General features: G+C 41.6%; 1 long non-coding RNA gene across 1 annotated transcript in view; it reads left to right on the top strand.

The window, feature by feature from the left end:
* The window catches only part of LOC103162856, a 47,112-nt gene extending 27,338 nt beyond the window's left edge, over positions 1–19,774 (top strand). Inside the window, exons 5-7 of the long non-coding RNA XR_004768437.1 lie at positions 17,758–17,942; positions 18,380–18,493; positions 19,359–19,774. This is a non-coding gene — a long non-coding RNA (uncharacterized LOC103162856). The remainder of the gene's footprint in view (positions 1–17,757; positions 17,943–18,379; positions 18,494–19,358) is intronic.
* The last annotated feature ends 349 nt before the right edge of the window (positions 19,775–20,123 follow it).

The following is a 20,123-nucleotide window of genomic DNA, read 5'->3' as shown; positions in this document are numbered from 1 at the left end:
GTAAACACAGCTGCGTCCAAGTAGCAGGTTGGGAAGAGGTCACATAGCTCTGGCCTGTATGAGTGTCTGAGGATTGTGAGCAATGTGTGTAAAACACAAGGAGAACCTGGCTTGGGGAAGTGCCAGTAGCAGACGACCACCAGGTGGGCCCCAGGGCCCTTGGTCCCCTCTCATTGGTATTCAAACAGCCTGAAGAAAACAAGCTGAGATTTCAACATTTGATACTCACTGCTCTTCTCTCTTCCCTTTGGATGTCAAATCACCCTTCTGGGGGTCAGAGCTGTCCATTCATTTTGCCAAAATTGTTGTGTACACGCTGCTACTTCCCTGCTTTTAGTTTTCCCTCAGTTGATCCCAATTTATATTTGTACCACAGGACACCAATGAAGAATAATCAGGACTCCTTTGCGTGGTAGTTGGAGAGCAAATTTAATGCTGTGCGATTTGGAAGTAGAGTTTAACCAAAGAAACTCACCCAAGGAAGAGAAGAAATCCTGGTTTCTGCTAGCCCAGGATTATGTTTGGTAGCATCAGAGGCATTTCCCAGATGTCAGAGTCCTCAATGTAAAGAGGTTTTGGATTTTGTACAAAGAACAAGTCCAGTTGAGTAAGGCAATTTCCGAGGCCTCACTTTGAAACATTGTTTCAGCAGGTGTGGGGCGTGGTCAGGATGATTTCAAATAATGCACACCACATGTGCACTACTTGTACACCCAGAACACCACTAGTACAAGCACAGCACTTGTGCACAAGTGCAAGTTGTATTGTGCATCCTCATCCTGGGTCAGTGCATCTGCAAACGGTGACCTGAGAGGACTCAGCATCCCTTTAGTCCAGGGGCAGGCTTCAGCAATAGGCTTAGTTCCTCTCTTTTAGATTAGAGCAACTACATAAAGCAATGTGCTGTTTGTCGTCTTGTACTTTTCATCTGCTGCTTTTTACACAAAACTTAATATTCTGTGTAGGGTGTGCAGACGGTCTCTTGCAGTGTTCAAATCTTCAGACTTGGTCACGCTCTGATTCACGTTGTGGAACTGTCTTTTGCCTAAAGACTTCTATCTATTTCATAATGCTGCTTCCTCAACATATAATCCATTTATACTTTTTAAAATTAATTTCTGTGTCTATCACCGTGGTACCCAGGAGATAGGCCTCATCCTAGATATTTAGTAAGAGAAAGGCAGAAAGCCCAAGGAGTCAGAGGCTGTGAAAAAGAGAAGGAAATATGAGGTAAGTGTCTCCACCTCCTAGTTCCTCCTTTGAGAACACACACACACACACACACACACACACACACACACACACACACACCTATCAAACAGGCTGCTTGTACCAACAGTGTTACAGTATCCTGCCAATAAAGTTAAAGGATGCCCTCATGGTACCGGTGGCCATCAGTCTCTGCACTGCCTGTGCCTTCGTTTAGTGTCGTGGCAACCTGTGTCTTCAGGGTGGATGCTGAGGCAGCCAAGTCCTGACTCACTTTAGTCAGACTCAGGGCCTCCTTCATTTGGCCAAGAAACTGGGAGGTTCTCTCTTTATTCATCAAATGTAAGCCTGTTGGGCAGTCCTTGAAAAGGTACTGAGCTGCAGAGATTTAGGTGAAGACTTAATGGAAAGAAAAGTAAAATGTGTCATAGTCTAAATGGGGAAAGTGTGTGTGAGGGGGAAAAAGTAGATGGAGAGAAGCCAAACTAAAATACAGCCCTAAATAAACTCTTCAAATAGGCCATTAGTCATGCATTAGATTCTCATGATGTTCACACAGATGATATTGGGAGTCATTTATATGATTTTCAATTATATAGGCCTCCTGCATAGGCCTACTAACTTCAATAAAAATAGATGGGTTTCTGTAAAGAAAAAAATGTATAGTCTGAAGATTCTGGTAAATGTAGTAAACACGAGGAAAATGAACAAAAAGAAACAGAAAAGTGGACAGGTCCCTGCAGCTTGTGCAGTTCCTTCCTTCACCAAGGCAGCCTGGTTTATCTCCATCACTCAGTACATAGCCCACCACGGAAGAAGCTCTGGCCCTTGAGGCACAAACAGCAGTGAGCCCAGGCTTAACCAGATTATGTCCTAGTGGAAAGTTTAAGCAGATGTTTCGTGTATTCTTCCCTCTTTGCTATTATCGAGTGAACCATAAGTAAGGGAAAGTGGGGTTGAGTTAAAGAACACCTATCAGATTAAACTTCAGAGACCCCAGCTGTGACCTGGAGAGGCCAGAACTTTCACTCTAAACAATCTTTCTACCTTCCAGAAAAGGTGGGTTTGCAAGATGGTGCATTGTCAGGACTTTGAGTAGATGACATGCTGGAAGAACCAGACCTGGTTTCCAGGGGACACTCTGGATTACAGGATATGTGGAGTTGAGACTACAAAGCAATCTCATAATAGCTGATTGAGTCAAAAATGCAGTTTCTTATCAATGCACCCATTATTGCTGTCCTACTTTATTCATTGGTCTTTTTGCTTAGTTTTCAAAAAATCTATTATAACATACTTTAGTCCCTGATTTTGAGAGACAGAATTTGTTCTTTAATTATGCAAGCAAACCTACAGACAACAAGTGCTAAATACCTGTCCCCCCAGTCCTGTTGTTCCTGCTTTTGGTGTGAGTTCAGATCTTTTCCTCTGGGCATTGAATTCTGCGTGGAGGCCAGAGTAGCCATCAAACACACCACAACTTTAAAGTTCAGGCTCTTTCCTGCTTCTCTACAGAGGGTAACAATACAAACGTCCTCGGTTGCTGCAGCAGGAGGGAGCATCAGCCCATCAACAAAACCAAACAGGAAGCAGCTAATCGCTATTTCTCCTATTTATTTTGTCATTATTTAGAAAGGCATAACTCCATTCCATTGACCAGATTTGTCAATGGGCACAAAGAATACACCGGGCACAATAATTTCAGCTAATGGGAAGTCAGATATTAGAAGGATTTGAGATGATTTCCCCAATAATTTTACTTGTTACATCTTGTTATGTGACATCCATAAGAGTACTGGAAGTTTGAAATAGCTGACCGTAGATTATTTTTGCCTTTTAAAAAACTGATTAACCAGAAATTCCACATGGGTACAATGTGCTAAGAATCATGTTATGAATCACCCCAACCTTAATTAAATTTCTCAGATTTTGTGTTCACACAGTGAGCAAGTTGATATTTCAACTCCCAGGATGCACTTCGAGTGGTGCGGCTGAGATGTGTGCGATCTTAAAACTTACCTTCTCAGTTAGTTGGCTGCCCATCCCACTTTGTCAGAGTGAGCTGCAGCACCCACTGCTCCCATCTACAGGCCAAAAATGAGGGTTGTGTAAGGACTCTTGTAAGCAAGCCCAGGGAAAGCAGTGGGGTATGTGTGTAACTTGTCTGTTTTATGAGTGTTTCCAGAAATAAATCAACAAGCCACTTATCATTCTTAAAATGACTCGGACTTCCTTGATTTCAGAAGAGGACTGGGCCTGCAGCTTGGAAGAAAGAGAGTTTGTTGATTCCTCTTGTCACCCAGCAAGTGGTATGCTGAGGATGGGACAGTAGGCATCACTCACCCCTCGAACAGACAGAGGGGAGCTTGGAGTATAGAAAACTGAAAAGTAGCTGGGGCTATAATTCAGTGTCAGAGCACTTGTCATGCATGAAGAAGCCCCTTACACCCCTCCCCCAAACTAATAATAATAAAAGGTGGTTTGTTAGTCTGAGTTTTTGCACCACTACACAACAAAAGTTCTGTAACTTTGCTGGTGCTACTCCACTTTGAAAAAGAAGCAAAAGCCAAACTTTTGTAGGCATAAGTGCTGGACAACTGAGGCAATTACTAAGTTGGCAGCCATACTCAATACGAATACCACCATCTTCTAAAATCAGTGCTCATTCTATAACAAATATTATGTTCTGCATGGAAAGAAAGTTCACTCCCAGACACTTGCTTATTTCGAGAATAAACAATTGAGTCATTTCATTTTGATAGTCACTACACTGCAATTATTTATTCTGTGTCTATATTTAAACACTGGCTTATAGAGAGGCACAGGGATTGGAGATGTGGAATGAGCCTGCACTGAACTTAATCATTCACAGCTATTTCAAGCTCTGGAGAATTTTACCAGTTCCTAAAGAAATTTGCAATGAAATTTTGTTGACATTGTGTGGTAGTTTGAATGTAATTGGTCCCCAGAATATGATAGGGAGTGGCATTATTAGGAGGTGTGGCTTTGTTGGAGTGGGTACGGCCTGTTAGAGGAAGTGTGACACTGTGGGGGCGGGCGGGCTTTGAGGTTTCCTATGCTCAGGATACTGCCCAGTGTCTCAATCAAATTCCTGTTGCCTTCGAGATGTAGGACTCTCAGCTACCACTCCAGCCTGCGTGCCGCCATGCTCCCCCCACCATGATGATAATACTGAAACTCTGAACTATGGGTGAGTCATCCCAATTAAATGATTTTTTTTATAAGAATTTCTGTGGTCATGGTGTCTCTTGACAGTAATAAAAACCCAAACTAAGACATATTACTTCAGGAAAAATTTTCAACAGTGGAAATATCTAAAAGCTGCTAGAACTGATCCTAAAGACACAAAGTACTAGACACTATAATAACTTGTGGCATTTGTTGCTAACTGGGATTACTGTGGCTCTCCAGTAAACTTATTTTAAATTTTTCTATCTCTTCCTGTAAAAGAAACTTGGAATTAAAATCAACAAAACTTATTTACTCATTTATGAGCAGGAGATGATATGCTGACTATATAGATTCCCATGAGTATGTAAAATTCAATTTGACCAGTCCATCAACTAATTTGCAGAAGTTAACCAAACCAGAAACCATAATGGAATTATTGATCACAGTGTACCAATACAGAAGGATTTTTCTCACCTTTCCAAAAATTATAAAAATGTATTGAACCTCAACTTTTTTCCATTTTTATGGAAATAATTTTTTAGCATGATTACAGTAGGGGTAGGTGTCCCTCCTTCCCTCAAACAGAGCTTTCTGAAAGCCAGCAGGCTTAGACTCTGAGAGGAAAGAGGCCACAAAAACAAACTGAAAAGCCTTAGCTGATAAAACCTAAACTCCCAGCTGAACAGCATTAGCTCCAGGAGTGGCAGAGCTCTTCAACAAGTTAGCTGGCTTTTCTCATCACTGTAGAGGCAGAGACCTGTGGAGCTGATTTCGAATTTTTGCCACGTTTTGGAAGGCTAGGGTTTCTTCCCTTCCTCACTGTGCTTGGCATCTGTCCTCTGTTTGGTCCAATCTTCTTCTTTTCTTTTTTGGTGGTGGGGATGGGGATTTTCTCTGTGTAGCCCTGGCTGTTTTGCAACTCTCTCTGTAGACCAGACTGGCCCTGAACTCAGAGATCCACCTTCCTCCCGCAACCCCTTCACCCCCCACCCCCAGTGCTATGATTAAAAGTGTGTGCCACCACTGCCTGGTAGCCCCCTTTTTTCACTGTATTTGCATACTCTATTCAGCTGATCAAAGCCTAGCTGGTTTCCATCAATACAAGCATCCTGGGCTGTATCAGTCAGGGTCCACTAGAGGAACACAATGGATTAGAGCGAATCTCTCTATATTAAAGGGGATTTATTAGAGTGGCTTAAAGGCTGTGGTCCAGGTAGTACAACAATGGCTGTCTCCCAACAGAACATTTGAGAATTCAATATTTGTTTAGACCACCAGGCTGGATGTCTCAGACAGTCTTTACTATACACCAGAATCCTGAAGTAGTAGACTCTAATGCCAGTGAGGGAAAGATCTTGCTAACCAGAGTGATGGCAAGCAGGCAAAGATCAAAAGCTTCTTTCTTCTGGTCCTTAGAGGCTTTCAGCAGAAGGTGTGGCCCAGATTAGGGTGGGTCTTCCCATCTCACAAGATTCAGATTTAAGGCAGATCTCAAGTGATCTAGATTTAAGGTAGACCTTCCTTCCTCAAATAATCCAATTAACTAAAAATCTTTCACAGATGTTCCCAGCATCTTGAACTGTGTAGTTACTACCAGAAGTACTCAAGTTGACAACCAAGAATAGCCATCACAAATCCACCCCTTGTCACCTTGACACATAATTGTATCTTCTTATGTCATTCTTAATTTCCAAATGAAAACCAGGTCATAATTACACCTAACATGATGTAACTGTCCCATGTACAACCACAAACACATTATATATTTTAGAATAGGTGGCAATGTCCTTTCAGGGACATTTTTTAGTGTCTCAAAACTTAATGTGATAAATACCGATATCTCAATTGATGGAACATTGCAAGATGAAGAAATGGAGAAAAGAGAACACACATATCTGTACAAACACATTCTTAACAAAATATGACGGAAGCCCTTGTGTCAGTTATAGTCCTGTTTCTGCTACTGGTCACATGAACTTAGCTGGTATTTAGAAATCCCTTTCTCTACTATCCAAACTGTATTTCCTCCACTCTCACAAGCACCACAGCTAGTCTTGGTTCTTTTCCTGTAGAAGTGACCCATGCTTTCATGCCTGAAGGGTCTGCACCCTTTGTCATCCTGCCTGGATTAGGTTGTAGCTTCTGATTGACTTTAATTGTAAATCATGGTGGCAGCATGAGAAACCCTAAAGGGCCCCCTGCACTCCAGACATAATCCTTACCTCCACTGTGAAGAAGTAATCCAATTTCACCTTGGTGATCTCAATCAATTACCTTCCTATCGTTATTCCTTTCTTAGCTTGTTGACTTTAGGGCAGCAGAAGTAACCAGGGAGAAGTCTACACTTCCTGAACTTCAGTGGAATGTTTGTTGTGTCTCCTGGTAGGAGCACTACTCACTCTGGAACCAAAACTTATAGGCCAGCAGAATTTCAGGTCCTAGGAAAAGGAAGCAAAAAATTTCCTAACAGGTTACTAAGGATGACAAAAAATGGAACCATTCCCCCCCTCCTTTTTTTTTTTTTTTTACTTCCTGACTCCTGGACCCATATGGGAGAAACAGTACCATACGTTGGACACTGAATCAAAGCATATACTGCCTTCTAAGAACCCTTCCCCAGGCCTGCAGGCTGCTGCCACCTAATTGACATTATAACTGTATCTTCAAGAGGCCATTCTACTGTTCTATTAGACCAGGTGCTTAAGGCTAGTGGGGGCTGTGGTAGAACCAGTGTATTCCATGTTTATAAGCCCGCTGTCACATTTCTCTGGCTCTAAAGTAAGTTTCTTGGTCAACAGCAATACTGTGTGGAATACTATGGTGGTGGATAAGGCTCTCCATCAGTGGACAGTTGTAGTTTTGGCAGAAGCATTACATGCAAGAAAAGTGAATCCATAATCAGAATATGTATCTGCTCCAGAAAGGACAAGTGTTGTCCTTCCCATGGAGGAAGAGGTCCAACATAGTCAACCTGCCATCAGGTTGCTGTCTGGTCATCTTGGGGGAAAGCAAATTGCTTCTGGTGATCCTTATGGACAGGTACCAAGAAAGGCATTTTCTAAGTCAATAGCTGCAGACCATGTACCAGGAGACGTTAATCTGCTCAAGCTAGGACACTACACGTGGTATAGGAGTTGCAATTGGAGTCACTACTTGGTTAAGCTTGCAATGGTCAACTGTAATTCTACTAGATAGGTAAGTTAAATGTGATACAATGGGAACTACCTCCCCTGTATCTTTCAAGTCTTTGATGGTAGCACTACTATCTGCAATTGCTCCGGATGTGATACTGTTTTTGATTCACTATCATCCCTGGAAGAAGCAACCCTAAAGACTTCCATTAAGCCTTTCCAACCATAATAACCCTCACTCCACAAGTCAGGGGACAAATTTGGGAATCCTGCCAACTTCTAAGATACACATTCTAGGACTGGGAAAATAACCACAGGATGAGTTTGGGGATCCACTGTGAGTTGGACTGAGCTTTAATTACCTGACCTCCATAAGCCCCTGCTTTAACTGGAAGGCCACCATGTTCTTGAGGTCTCCTGGAATCAGCAACATCAGTTCAGAACAAGTATCTGATTGCTTCCATTGCCCCCTGTGTACAGTTACCTTGTAAAAGGCTGTAGGTCCCTGTGGGGCTGGACTGGAGAAAAGCTAATAGTAAAATTCTTAGATATATATGCAAGGTTCTTCCTCAGGAAACCTGGCTTCCCTTCATTCTAGGGGTCTGGGTCTGTAAACTGGCTTAAGTCTGGAAGTTGGTTCACAGGCCAAGATTCCCTTTTGCCATGATCCAATCAGTGTAACCTTTCGCTTGTTTGAGAATTTTTCTGCTTATACAAATCAAACAAAAAAAGTAATAGGCCTTTAATCCCAGCACTCGGGAGGCAGAGGCAGGTGGATCTCTGTGAGTTTGAGGCCAACCTGGTCTCCAGAGCGAGTGCCGGGATAGGTTCCAAAGCTGCACAGAGAAACCCTGTTTTGAAACAACAACAACAACAACAAAAATACAATAGGTTTCTAATTTATTTCATGCTTGGAAACACGACGACTGATTAGCCAGTACCTAAGGTCCATACAAGTCATGCCATCATGTGCTGCCCTTCACTGCTCAGGCCATTATAAAGATTGCTTGCGTATACTGCCCATTGTGATAACTACAACCACCTTGTGTTTGGCTATTCAGTGCTGACACCTGGTCTCTGATACTCCAGAGCCCAATTAAACCCATGGCATTTAATTCATCTAAATTAAATACAGCACTCCAAGTCTAAAGTCTGGCATAAAGAAAAGAGTGATGATAAAGTCCTTCAAATGTGCTGGTGCTCCTCACCATCTTACAGGATTTGTGAAGGGTGTGTCCACTGTGAAGAACCAGGATTTACACAGCATACCCTTCTAGCATTGCAATTTCCCTGAGTCTTTTTTTTTGGGGGGGGGTTTCGAGACAGGGTGTTTCTGTGTAGCTTTGGATCCTATCCTGGCACTCGCTCTGGAGACCAGGCTGGCCTCGAACTCACAGAGATCTGCCTGTCTCTGCCTCCCTGGTGCTGGGATTAAAGGCGTGCGCCACCAGCGCCCGGCTCCCTGAGTCTTAAAACACGTCATCAACACTTAGCCAAGTAATATCAGACATCTCCAGTTCCTTTAAGTAGGACATCTTTTGACAAATGCTTCAGCCAACCAATTAACAAACTTTTAACACCGTGTTTAACTGTTCAAGATTCTATATCAAACTAACAATCTCCCCTCAGCCGCCCCGTATCAATAAACTCAGCCTGATGTAGTTTTATGTTTCTTCCACTATTATCTATTTTTGCAAATGCCCTAATCTTATACCTTTTTAGAAAAAGAATAATGTAGAAAAATTTCCACTTGAATTTATGAGGCCAGCCTAACAGTGATATCAAAACATAAACAGTAAAGTTTAGGAAAACACATCAGGGCAACTGAAACCATGAGCAAATGCCAAGACAAACAATGTGTTTAAAGGATTGTATGCCACAAGCAAGCACAGTTGCTTATTGCACTAACAAAGTAAGAAAGAAAAGAAAACCATGTTATTATCTTACTAAATGCAGAAAAGCAATTGGTTCAAAATATCTCTATATGAGGAAAACACTATGATGGGGGAAGTCCTTCTGTATATATGTTTCTCTTATTGGTTGATGAATAAAACTCTGTGGCCAATAGAGGCAGGGAGATAGGAGGGACGAGGAGAAGAGGAGAATTTTGGGAAAGGTAGGCCAGGAGGAGTAACCATGTGGAGCTGGGGAGGGTAGGACGCACTAGATGTTCTCCTGTAGGATAAGGCCATATAGAAATACATAGATTAATAGAAATGGGTTAATAATTAAGACAGAGCTAGCCAATAAGAAACCTAAGACACCGACCAACAGTTTTATAATTAATATAGCATTTGTGTGTTTATTTGGGGTTGAGGCAGCAGTAGGACCAGGCTGGCAGGCCAAGAATCTCTTGTTACAACACTATATTTTGGCAAACTAAGAATAGAAGAAACATCTTTATTTCTTGCATTTAATTATTTAGCGTGTTTCATGGCCCATGTGTGGAGCTCTGAGGACAACTTGCAGAAGTCAGTTCTCTCCTTCTATCACATGGGTCCCAGGGATGGAATTAAGGTCATCAGGCTTGGCAGCAATTGTCCTTACTGGCTGAGCCATCTTCTTTCATCTACTACAAGATAGCTAGTTACAAAACACCAACAGCAGACAATAGAAATACTGAAAGCTTTCTTTCTGTGATCAGAAATAAGAGAAACATGGTAGCATCAGCACTTTTAGGGAACCTTTATTTATGCCCTAGTTAATATAGTAAGAAAATAAATAAATAAAAGAACAAATAAATAAAAACCTGATATGGTAATGCATATAGAGAATATCAGAAGTTCTATACATAGGATTTCAAGTTGACTTAGTAAGGTTGTTTCCAGTAACTTTGCCTATTAACCCACTTAATTCTAGTAATTATCCATGGATTTTTCCCCTATATTTTCTTTGTGTGTATATGTAAATGTCTGGCATATGTGTGAGAAGATCCTTGCAGGACAGAAGGAGGTACCAGATCCCCTAGAACTGGACTTACAGGTGATTATGAGTTAGCTGATACTGCTGTTAGGAACTGAACGGGGGGGGGGGGGGGGAGTCTTCCAAAGACCAGGAAGCACCTTTAACCAGCTACTCTCCGTGGATTTTTAAAATTTCATTTCTATGATGAAAAGATAAAGTGGGAAAATTATACTAAAAGGAAAAATGTTTAAAACTGAAGAATAAATGTGTTCAAGTTGTGAAAGAAACAGAAAACATTTTAGACATTTTAGAGAAACAAAGCACAAATAAGTGAAAGTCTGTATTATGTTGGCACACTGGAAGAATTGAAAATTTTAAAAATGTTATTTTCCTTAAAGTAAACTTTAAGAACTAATACAATTCAAATACCAGTTATTTTATATGTGTGTATGTTTGCGTGTTGTGTGTATCCTGTGGGTGGGTGTGGAGAGAGAGAAAGGAGACAGCAAGAGGAGAAAAAGGATGAACTTTTAAAAAATACTGAAAATATGTAAAAAATCTAGCAAATTAGATATAAACAATGTAGCCTTGAGTAGGAAGTAAACAGTAAAAAGAATTTCCTGTGTTAGATGTTAATCGATGTGTCTTTCTTCATGAAGATTAAAGACTGTAGCACTGGGGTGAGAATAGAGAAAAGGGTCAAAGCAACCAAAATTCGTAACAAGATGGACTTAGAAGCAGATTATGTTCACATGAAGCAAAACACAGACAGGACCAAGAACAGAGCCAAAGACTAGTAATCATGGTTGTTAAAATTCAGAATTTCTATTTATCAAGGTTTCTTTAATTAACAAAGATAAATCAAGCTATAGGATAAAAAACTGTATTATGTAGGTACTGTCTCTAATGCACATACAAAATATGCAAGACAACCCAATGAAAAATAGGCAAGAGACATGAGGAGGCATACACACACACACACACACACACACACACACACACACACACACACACTCATGCATGCAGTAATACCTGAAATGACAAAAAAATTTGAAACATGTTTGTTTTGTTTTGTTTCTGTAATCAAGGAAATGCAATTTACAAATACAATTTAATTATAGTAGTGCAAAAGGAATCCCAGTATTGGATTGTGGATTTTAAATCATCAAAATGACACTAAAACACATTTTTTTATTAATCAAACTAGGAATAATTACAATCACTACGTTTTTTTGCAATGAGAAATACTTGTTTATTATAATAGTGCAGAAATAAATTCTTTGACATTTTATGATCTCTTGAAAAGCATTTTCTGCATCTTAAAGGTGTGGAAGTGTTTTCTCTGCAAAGTTGTTAAGATGTTTGAAGAAGTAGATGTTGGTAAATGGTTGGTGAATATGGTGGTTGAGGCAAAATTTGACAAGTCAGTTAATTTAGCTATTTAATTGTTGGTTATGCTAAACTGAGCATTGTTATGGATTGAGCCCTGTGTTAGCCAGTTCTTGCTTGCAAGTGTTGCAGTTTTCATTGCATCCCACCCATGCCACTCGGATTTAATGCTTATGCAGGTACTCAGAAAACAGCAGTGTTCAAGGCTACTCTACAGAGCAAGTCCCAGGATAGCCAGGGCTATACAGAGAAACCCTGTCTTGAAAAACCAAAAAGAAGAAAAGAAAAGAAATCTGTAGTGGGCAGGACTGGCAGCAGGCCACCACTACATGACTTTTTTGGCTTAAGTTTGGCTTTGGGAAGTGCTTTAACATTTTTCCATCTAGGTGATGTGGCTGTTGGAGACCATGTCTCTAACCAGTTTCTAACCCTTCTCCAAGAATGAAGAGAGCATGCAGGGAAGAGTTCACACTGGGAGTGTTTTATTGTCAATACAGGGTTAACAACCTTTAATAGGGATAAAACTTGAAATAGATTGCCCAGCAGGGTTAAAATAAAATGGGTTTGAACTATTAGCAGTACCTGTAGGATGCCAGAGAGCTGTCACAGCTCTGAGAAGGGGTAGAGCAAAAAAGCTATCAGAGGGCTTCTGAGTGGTGACCAAGAACAGCAGAACGGGCCTCTTGTGTCCAGCAGATCTCAAAGGATGGAGTCATGAGTGTAGCAGGTAGTCTGGAGTCAATGGTCTCAGACGTAGTGGGTCTCAGAGGCTGGAAGCAGATGTAGGCTTGGATTGCCTTTAGCCCAACCAAGTTGTGAGTCTGAGAGGCTGAGGTAGGAAGTTCTTCCACCTACTGGTGCTGGTGAGTCCTGGAGACTGATCCAGCCAGCTCAGGTGGAGGCAGCCTCAGTCATGTCTGTCCTCAGCAGTTGTGAAGGCAGTCAGTCTTCCTCCTTTAATGAGCAAGTCAGCTGGCTGCTAGGCTCAGACTCTTCTGGCTTCTTCAAGCAGAGCAAAAGAAGAACCTGCAGGTGGACCGTGGGTCTTGAAGCCTTCCTTTTCTGCTGCCTCTATTGGTCAAGCAGCAGTCCTGGCTTCTAAGCTGGGGAAACTCATTAAACAAAGGGATTGGGGTGATGACTGAACAATGAATATGTCTATGCAAATAAGGTGAAAACCAGGACCAATCAGGGAAGAGCTGTCAAACCCTTCGCCTGTCAAAGTTGCTAGAAGTTCACAATTAGGTCTGCAGGTCTATCTTGGCTGAAATAGGGCAACAAGAAAGTGTCTATTCCTGGTTGCTATGGTGACCTTTGCAGGCTGCCTTCTGCTTCCCATTGCTTCTGCAGGGATTTCCTTCATTTATGTATTTGCTTGCTTTTGTGGCTGTTGCTTCTGTACTAACTGCTTTTAGTGATGCACACAATTTCTAGTTCACAAATGAGGAGAGCAAGGCTGCGGAAAGTTAAAATGTTTAAAAATTCCAGGGTCTACTAAAGCAGAAAATTCAGTTAAGGCAGGCTCTTCTCATTCTTGACCCTGCATCTTTCCCCAAATAATTTACAAAATTGTATTCTTTAAAGATATACTTTATTTTAGTTTGTAAATTTATCTTTCCATAAATTTTTAAATATCATTGGAACTGCATTATTTGATTCTTTGCCTCTTACAATGAAACAATTTACAAAATACTTCTGTCCTCTTTGCTATATTCATCCATATCTCAGCTGCTCTCTCTCTCTCTCTCTCTCTCTCTCTCTCTCTCTCTCTCTCTCTCTCTCCATATTCTTTTTACTTAATGATCATTGTTTTAGTCTGTTTGCACATTTGTCCCCACTGGTAGATAGATCCTAATGTTCTTGAGGACAAACTCCTAACTTTGTGGCTTCATGTCCTCAGCCTCACACACAGTTGTGGACTGGATGAATAACTACACTTTTCGACCTTACCATCCTGATGTGGAGTTTGTAGGTTCTCACACCAACCCACAGAAAGAAAGTGTCAAAGCTCTTGCTGCTACTTTCCAGTAAATTAAAGACAACTGGTAAAGAACCTCCGTGTGGAGACAGGCCCTTGCCTCCTCCTGTAAGGGTTAATCCTGGGCAGGGGTGTCGGTGGAAGATGTCAGGAACCCGGCTAGGGTACTACTCTAGAAAGCAGGTTCACCTTAAGATAATGTACTCTGCCTTCTCAGAATCCCTGCCTCCTACCGAAGTCCCTCAGAGCCAGCGTGGGGTTTGGCTGTGTCTGTCCATCCTTCTGAGGCCTGACTCAGAAAGGAATCACTAGTGCTTTTGCCCTCTTCTGTCTTTTTCCTTAGGGTGCTGGCCAGAGCATGCATAGCTATGCCTTTAAGCTCCCTAGCTTATGCACTGGGGTCCTTACTCTGTCTCTAAACTGAATTCCTCGGTGCTTAGTGACTGCATACCCAGGGATGACCTCCTTGCAGCATTATCTCTTCCTCAGAGCTTTTCTTCCTTGTCTCCTCCCTTCTCCCTCTCCCTCCCTGGCAGCTGTGAGATTTGCAGCTAGCCTGCCTTGAGGTTTGCCTTTTAAACTCTAATAAATTGCCCTCAAGCTTTCAGATTATTTCCGTTCTTAAAATCTTTTATTGATGGGACCAAGAACTCCAAAGAGGAGACCCTGGTGTCTGAGGTATCATACAATGGCTCTCCTGGGATACCCCCAAAATTCCAGCAATACTTCCTTCCTGCCATTTAACTCTTTAAAGGGCAGAGAAAAGAAATGTGTCCCACACCCCTACAGTTAGGTGGGCTTACTTTTTTCCATCTGAGGTTATTCTTGTTGTTCTCTTAATGCACACTCTGCCCAGATACCACAAAAGATATTGCTCTTTGGGAAGCAATTACTTCCTTTCCTTCCGCCTGCACTCCTTCTGAGAAGGAGTGACCATTTCTGACAAGTTTAGTTTAATCAGTTTTTTATGACTCCAGCAAGGGCCACTACTTCTTCTTTAAAATGAAACAGTGTGCAGTGGGCACGACAGAGCCTTTGGTTTTTGTGAGGTGGGAACAAGGAATTATCATAATAATATTTTTAAAGAAGCCAATTGGCTAGAATAGGGCTCCCCAAGGTCATGAAGGTCATGGCATCAGGGATGTCTTTACCAGGCTGTAGAAGGCTGGGCTCCTTCTGGTTGTCCACTGTGACTCTGTTTTCAGGTAATCCCAACTGTTGGAGGATCTACTTGCTTCCTGAATTGTCCAGTATGATCTTTCAAGCACTTACCATGGATGGCTATTTGGGTTTAGTCTGGACCTAAATGCAGTGCCAAACTAAAATAATTCCTCCTGTAAACTTCAACAACCACTAGGTATAAGTGTCTCTCTTGGAATCATGCTTCCCATTTTAGTGTCTTTGCTATATACTTAGAATCAGATATCAGTTGCTTTAGAATCTGGGAAGACTTTTATTCTGGTTATATTTGATCATACCATAAAATAAAACTGCTTTAGAAAGGAACTTTAAAAATATATGTCTTGTAATGTTAAATTTTCTTGAAAAGGCTTTCTCTGACCTAGATAGTCTAGAGTGGAATGCGAGAATGTTATACAAGCCACAGTGTTAAACAATATATTGGAGTGAATTTTTGCAAGTCTTGCTTATCTAAGCATAATAGTCATAATTTCTAAATGTTATGCGACAAATAAGCATTATTTTAAAACTAGTGTTACTACGTTACTACCTGAGTAATATGTGTACTTTGCTGGCACATTTTAAAGAAAAAAATATCAATTTCAGTCCCTATAATTACACTGTGTTCAAACATCTGGGTTTTTATTTTAGATTAAGTTCCTGTCCTTTCTTTCGAAAATATTGATCTTGCTGTTAGGATAAAACTTCGAAAAGGTACCTTTGGCAGGTGAGGGGCCAAGGTGAGCTACTAAGAGACGAAATACATCTAAAGCAAGAGGTTTATTGCGGGGGCAGGGAGAAGGGAGACAGAGACAGACAGACAGAATGAACAAGACAGAAAAAGACAGAGAGAGAGAGAGAGAGAGAGAGAGAGAGAGAGAGAGAGAGAGCGCCATGATGTCCAGAGGAATCTTTTCCTTATTTATTTATTTATTTATTTATTTATATTTATTGGTTGTCTGAGACAGGGTTTCTTTGTGTAGATCTGACTGTCCTGGAACTACTTTGTAGACCAGGCTGGTCTTGAACTCACAGAGATCTGCCTACCCCAGGCTCCTGAGTGCTGGGATTAAAGGTGTGTGCCACCACTACCGGGCCAGAGGAGTCTTTTAAAGGGTGTGCATGTTACTAACTTACTGGTTTGGTGGTGGAAATGCACCACACCCAGCAGAGTCTGGTGATGACATAAGCTGCTGCCCCTGAGTCACTGACTTACCTAGACTTTGCATTTCTGCATGTAATAGTGCCCTTGGCGGGTTTGAGAGAAGGGGAAGTAATATGAAATTTGGGATAATTAAAAAGATTATGGCTTTAGAAAATAGGACAGAAATTTCAGTTGCTTTGATTCTGACTGGTACAGGGACTGACAGCAGAGAGAAGAAACTTGATAATTTCTTTGCTGTAACTAGAGGTTTTTGTTTTTGTATCTCTATTTTCTGTTCTGACTAGTTCCTGTTCCTGCTCTTTATCTTGAGTCACTATCCTTCCTTCATGAATTTGAGTGCTATGTATTCAAAACTCATTGCAATTCATAGACTGAATGGACACACTGAGAGAGGGAGGCTGAGCTACAGAATTGGACCCACACCAACTAGCGGCAGGATGCTTGTTACCTGATTTGCAACTTCCACACAGCTTATTCCATGAGCAAAGCTGTAGAATGTTCAGAGTGCTTTCCACTCTCTGGCTGAGCTCTGTACACGCAACAAACGGCATGCGTATACAAACAAAGCCACCAACTGCGGGTTTGTCAGAACTCCCTAGATTCCTGTCATCAGGGGTCTCCGGACCTCTGAGGGCTTGCGAAGACATCCTCTGGGGAACTGCAAGCTCTTCCATGGCTTCAAACAACTAAATGGAACACGCCTGTAGTCCTGCCCCAGTCTCTGCTTGCCTCCTCCGAGTGTGCTAGAAGTCCCGTTCATCTGTATCTGTTTATGGGCAGTAGGCTCCTGTTGGGAAGATCACGTCAGTTTATCTTCTAGCCTCGAACTGCTGGAACAGTCCAGGGGGCAGCCGCTCCACCCCCGGCCTGTCCATCTGCTCGCCATATTCCATGGCCACGTGTCCGGAACTTTTCATCCCCTGGAGCTGATGTGGCCACTCTAGGCTTCCAAAAACTTACATAATGTTAATTCTTAGAACATTTACAAGTTGTTAGGGGACATGTTTCCACCCACAAGAAAAAGCCTCCTCTTGGCCATTTTTTTCTTTTTTTATGTATGCCTCGTGGTTTATTTCAGTTGGATTGAAAACAATCTCCAGATTTCTTTCACAATTGAAATTTGTGCTGGTCAAGGAAAGTGGTAAATACAGCTGGGGGGGGAGGAATCTTTTCCTAAGAATTTCAAGTTTTATTTTTATCAGCCATACAAAGCTATGAAATCTTTTTTTCATTGTTATTAACTGTGCACTGTGCTTAGGACTGTAAAAACTGTATTACGGTGCTTCGGCTGGCTTTTGGGAATCTATTCCTCATATTGGGTCACCTTGCCCAGCCTTAGTACAAGGGGAAATGCTTAGTCCTAAGGCAACTTGATATACCATGCTTTGTTGATACCCATGGAGGCCTGCCCCTTCTGAACAGAAAACAGGAGGAGTGGTGGGGGCGGGGGCGGGTAGTAGGAGAGATTGGGAGAAGAGGAGGGAGGGGAAACTTTGGTCAGGATGTAAAATAAAAGAATAAATTTAACTAACAAAGAATTGATAAAAAACAGTTATGGATGGATTAAAAGAAGGAAATCAAGAGCTAATCACTGCTCTCGGAACCATCAGGTGAGCAGGTCATGAAATCCCAGAAATGAACAGGAAGGAGACACTGGCCTGCAGCACTGCCACTTCGGAGGGAAGCCAAGGGACAGGAAATGTCAAGCCTCTGAGATTTGATCTGCTACTGCTCATCCTTGCTTGGTTCAACTGCTACTGACCAATGGAACAATGGCTAATCTACACCAAGCATGGTAGGAAAACATCCACAGAGCTATTTAAGTTATTAGTCAGGTAGGGGAGGCATAGAAGCCAAGCTGTAAATTGTGAGTCCCTTTACTGATGGTGTCTGAAAGTGCATTAAATTTCTACCTGAGACCCGCAGCATAGAGGAAGATCTGAGTTACATGGTATTTGAAAACACACCAAGAAAAAATTTTTCCTCCCTTTGAGAAATGAAATCACAGACTAGCCAAAGAGATGAGGGGACCAATGAGAGAGACACTCACAAAATGCCCAGGGGATTTTCAGGGGGTTTAATTAGCTACCTGCTGCTCTTTGAGTTTCTTGTGTGTGCAAATTAATGTTTCTAATCAAAGTTGTTAAATTCTCCATCCTATTTCTTACACTATTTTTCTGCTCTTTTCTCTCTCCTGACTACCCTTGAACTCCCATGATGTATACATATCAGCATATGCAGTGTCCCACCGGTCTCCCTGGTCTTCAGTTCAGCAATTCCTGCTGATCTACACCTGAGTTCCTCAGTTATTCCTTGTCATCTTGAATTTGTGATTGAACCCTTCTGGTGAGTTTTTCATTTGTTTTTAAATTCAAATTTGTGCTCATAGTTGTTATTCCCCATCCCACCCCAGCATCTGTCTCCTTATTGAGGGTTTCCATTGGTTGGTTCTTAGAGTAGCAGTTTTGTAAAATACTTAAATTTGTTATCTTTAGTTCTTTATTTTTTATTTATTTATTTATTTTGTTTTCTGAGACAGGGTTTCTCTGTGGCTTTGGAGGCTGTCCTGGAACTAGCTCTTGTAAACCAGGCTGGTCTCAAACGCAGAGATCTGCCTGCCTCTGCCTCCCAAGTGCTGGGATTAAGGGTATGCGCCACTATATCTAATTCTTTAAATAATTTTTAAAAATCTAAGTTTTGGGAACAAATAGAGAGTGTTTCTATTGAGTCCCCTTCTCCATCCAATATGGACTGAATCGTCTCATTTCTTTGTAAATATCACAGTTAGTTTGATAAATAATAAACAAAGCTGGGGAGTAGGCTCAATTGTAAAGTGTCTGCTGTGCAAGGATCATGGTTTGAGTTAAATCCCCAGCACTTAAAGAGCCAGGCCTAGTGGTGGACATCTGTAATCCTGGAGCAGTGAACCAGTGCTCACTGGCTAGGCGGTGCAACCAGTCAGCCAGCTCCGGCTTCAGTGAGAGACCCTTTCCATGGATCCACCTACCCATGAGTTCATTGAGTAATTACACGAAGTTTGAGCTAAAAAACTTAGAGATAGTGAAACTTCTGTCTGCTGCAATGGATCTCTGTGTCAGTCACGGAGGTTACACATAGAAAGTCCATGTTTTTCCTCCAATGTGTTCCAGCCTCACAGCACACAGCTCTAGGACTGAATGGGAAATGACGAACTAGCTTTTCTCTTTTTCAGTATCTTTCAGCTGTGTTCTCTGCTCGACACCTCAGAGATTATCACTTCCGTCAATGATGCTGAAGGGAAGGAAGTCACTGTCTCACATGCCTAAGGAAGAGAGGCTGCCAGTCTCAGCTTGTTCCACTTCTGCAAAACCTGTCCTTACTAAGATAGCAGGAGGAATGTGTGAGAGTAGCTTTGGGCCAGAATGTCATAGATTCTTACTTTTAATAAGTTCACTCAGCAGCTTTTCCAACCTAAATACTTCTCAGATTGCTGCATGTTATTTCTTTTCAGAGTGCTAAAATTATTCTTGTCTATTTTAGTAGCTTTAAATGTGCTATTGAAAGACAATTCCTCATCTTCATCACTTGGCCATAACCAAAAGCTCTATGCTTACCTATTATTTCATAAAGAATGAATTTTACACTAAATGCGTCTCATGATTTTATGTATCATTTGAATTTTTTTAATTTCTGTGATTATAAGTAAGTGTATGTGTGCTCAAGTATTGGGGGTACAATTGCCCATGTGTGGGACTGTGGAGGCCAGAGATCAAGTTTAGGTGTCTATCACTCTTTCACTTTATTTTGGGGGACGGGGTGTCATTGAACCTAGGACTCACCATATCAGCTAGACTGACTGTCCTCTGAGCCCTTAGGAAGTGCCTGTCTCTGCTCCACTCTTCTCAGCTCTGGTATTACAGACAGCACACAGCTTTTATGTGGTGTCTCGAGCTTCTACAGCAAACACTTTACCCACCTCGACATCTCCCTAACCCTG

This window comes from Cricetulus griseus, chromosome 2 (genome assembly GCF_003668045.3).
Source record: "Cricetulus griseus strain 17A/GY chromosome 2, alternate assembly CriGri-PICRH-1.0, whole genome shotgun sequence".
Lineage (NCBI taxonomy): Eukaryota > Metazoa > Chordata > Mammalia > Rodentia > Cricetidae > Cricetulus > Cricetulus griseus.
Note: the sequence above shows the minus strand (reverse complement) of the source record. Positions and strands in the feature narration are given on the sequence as shown.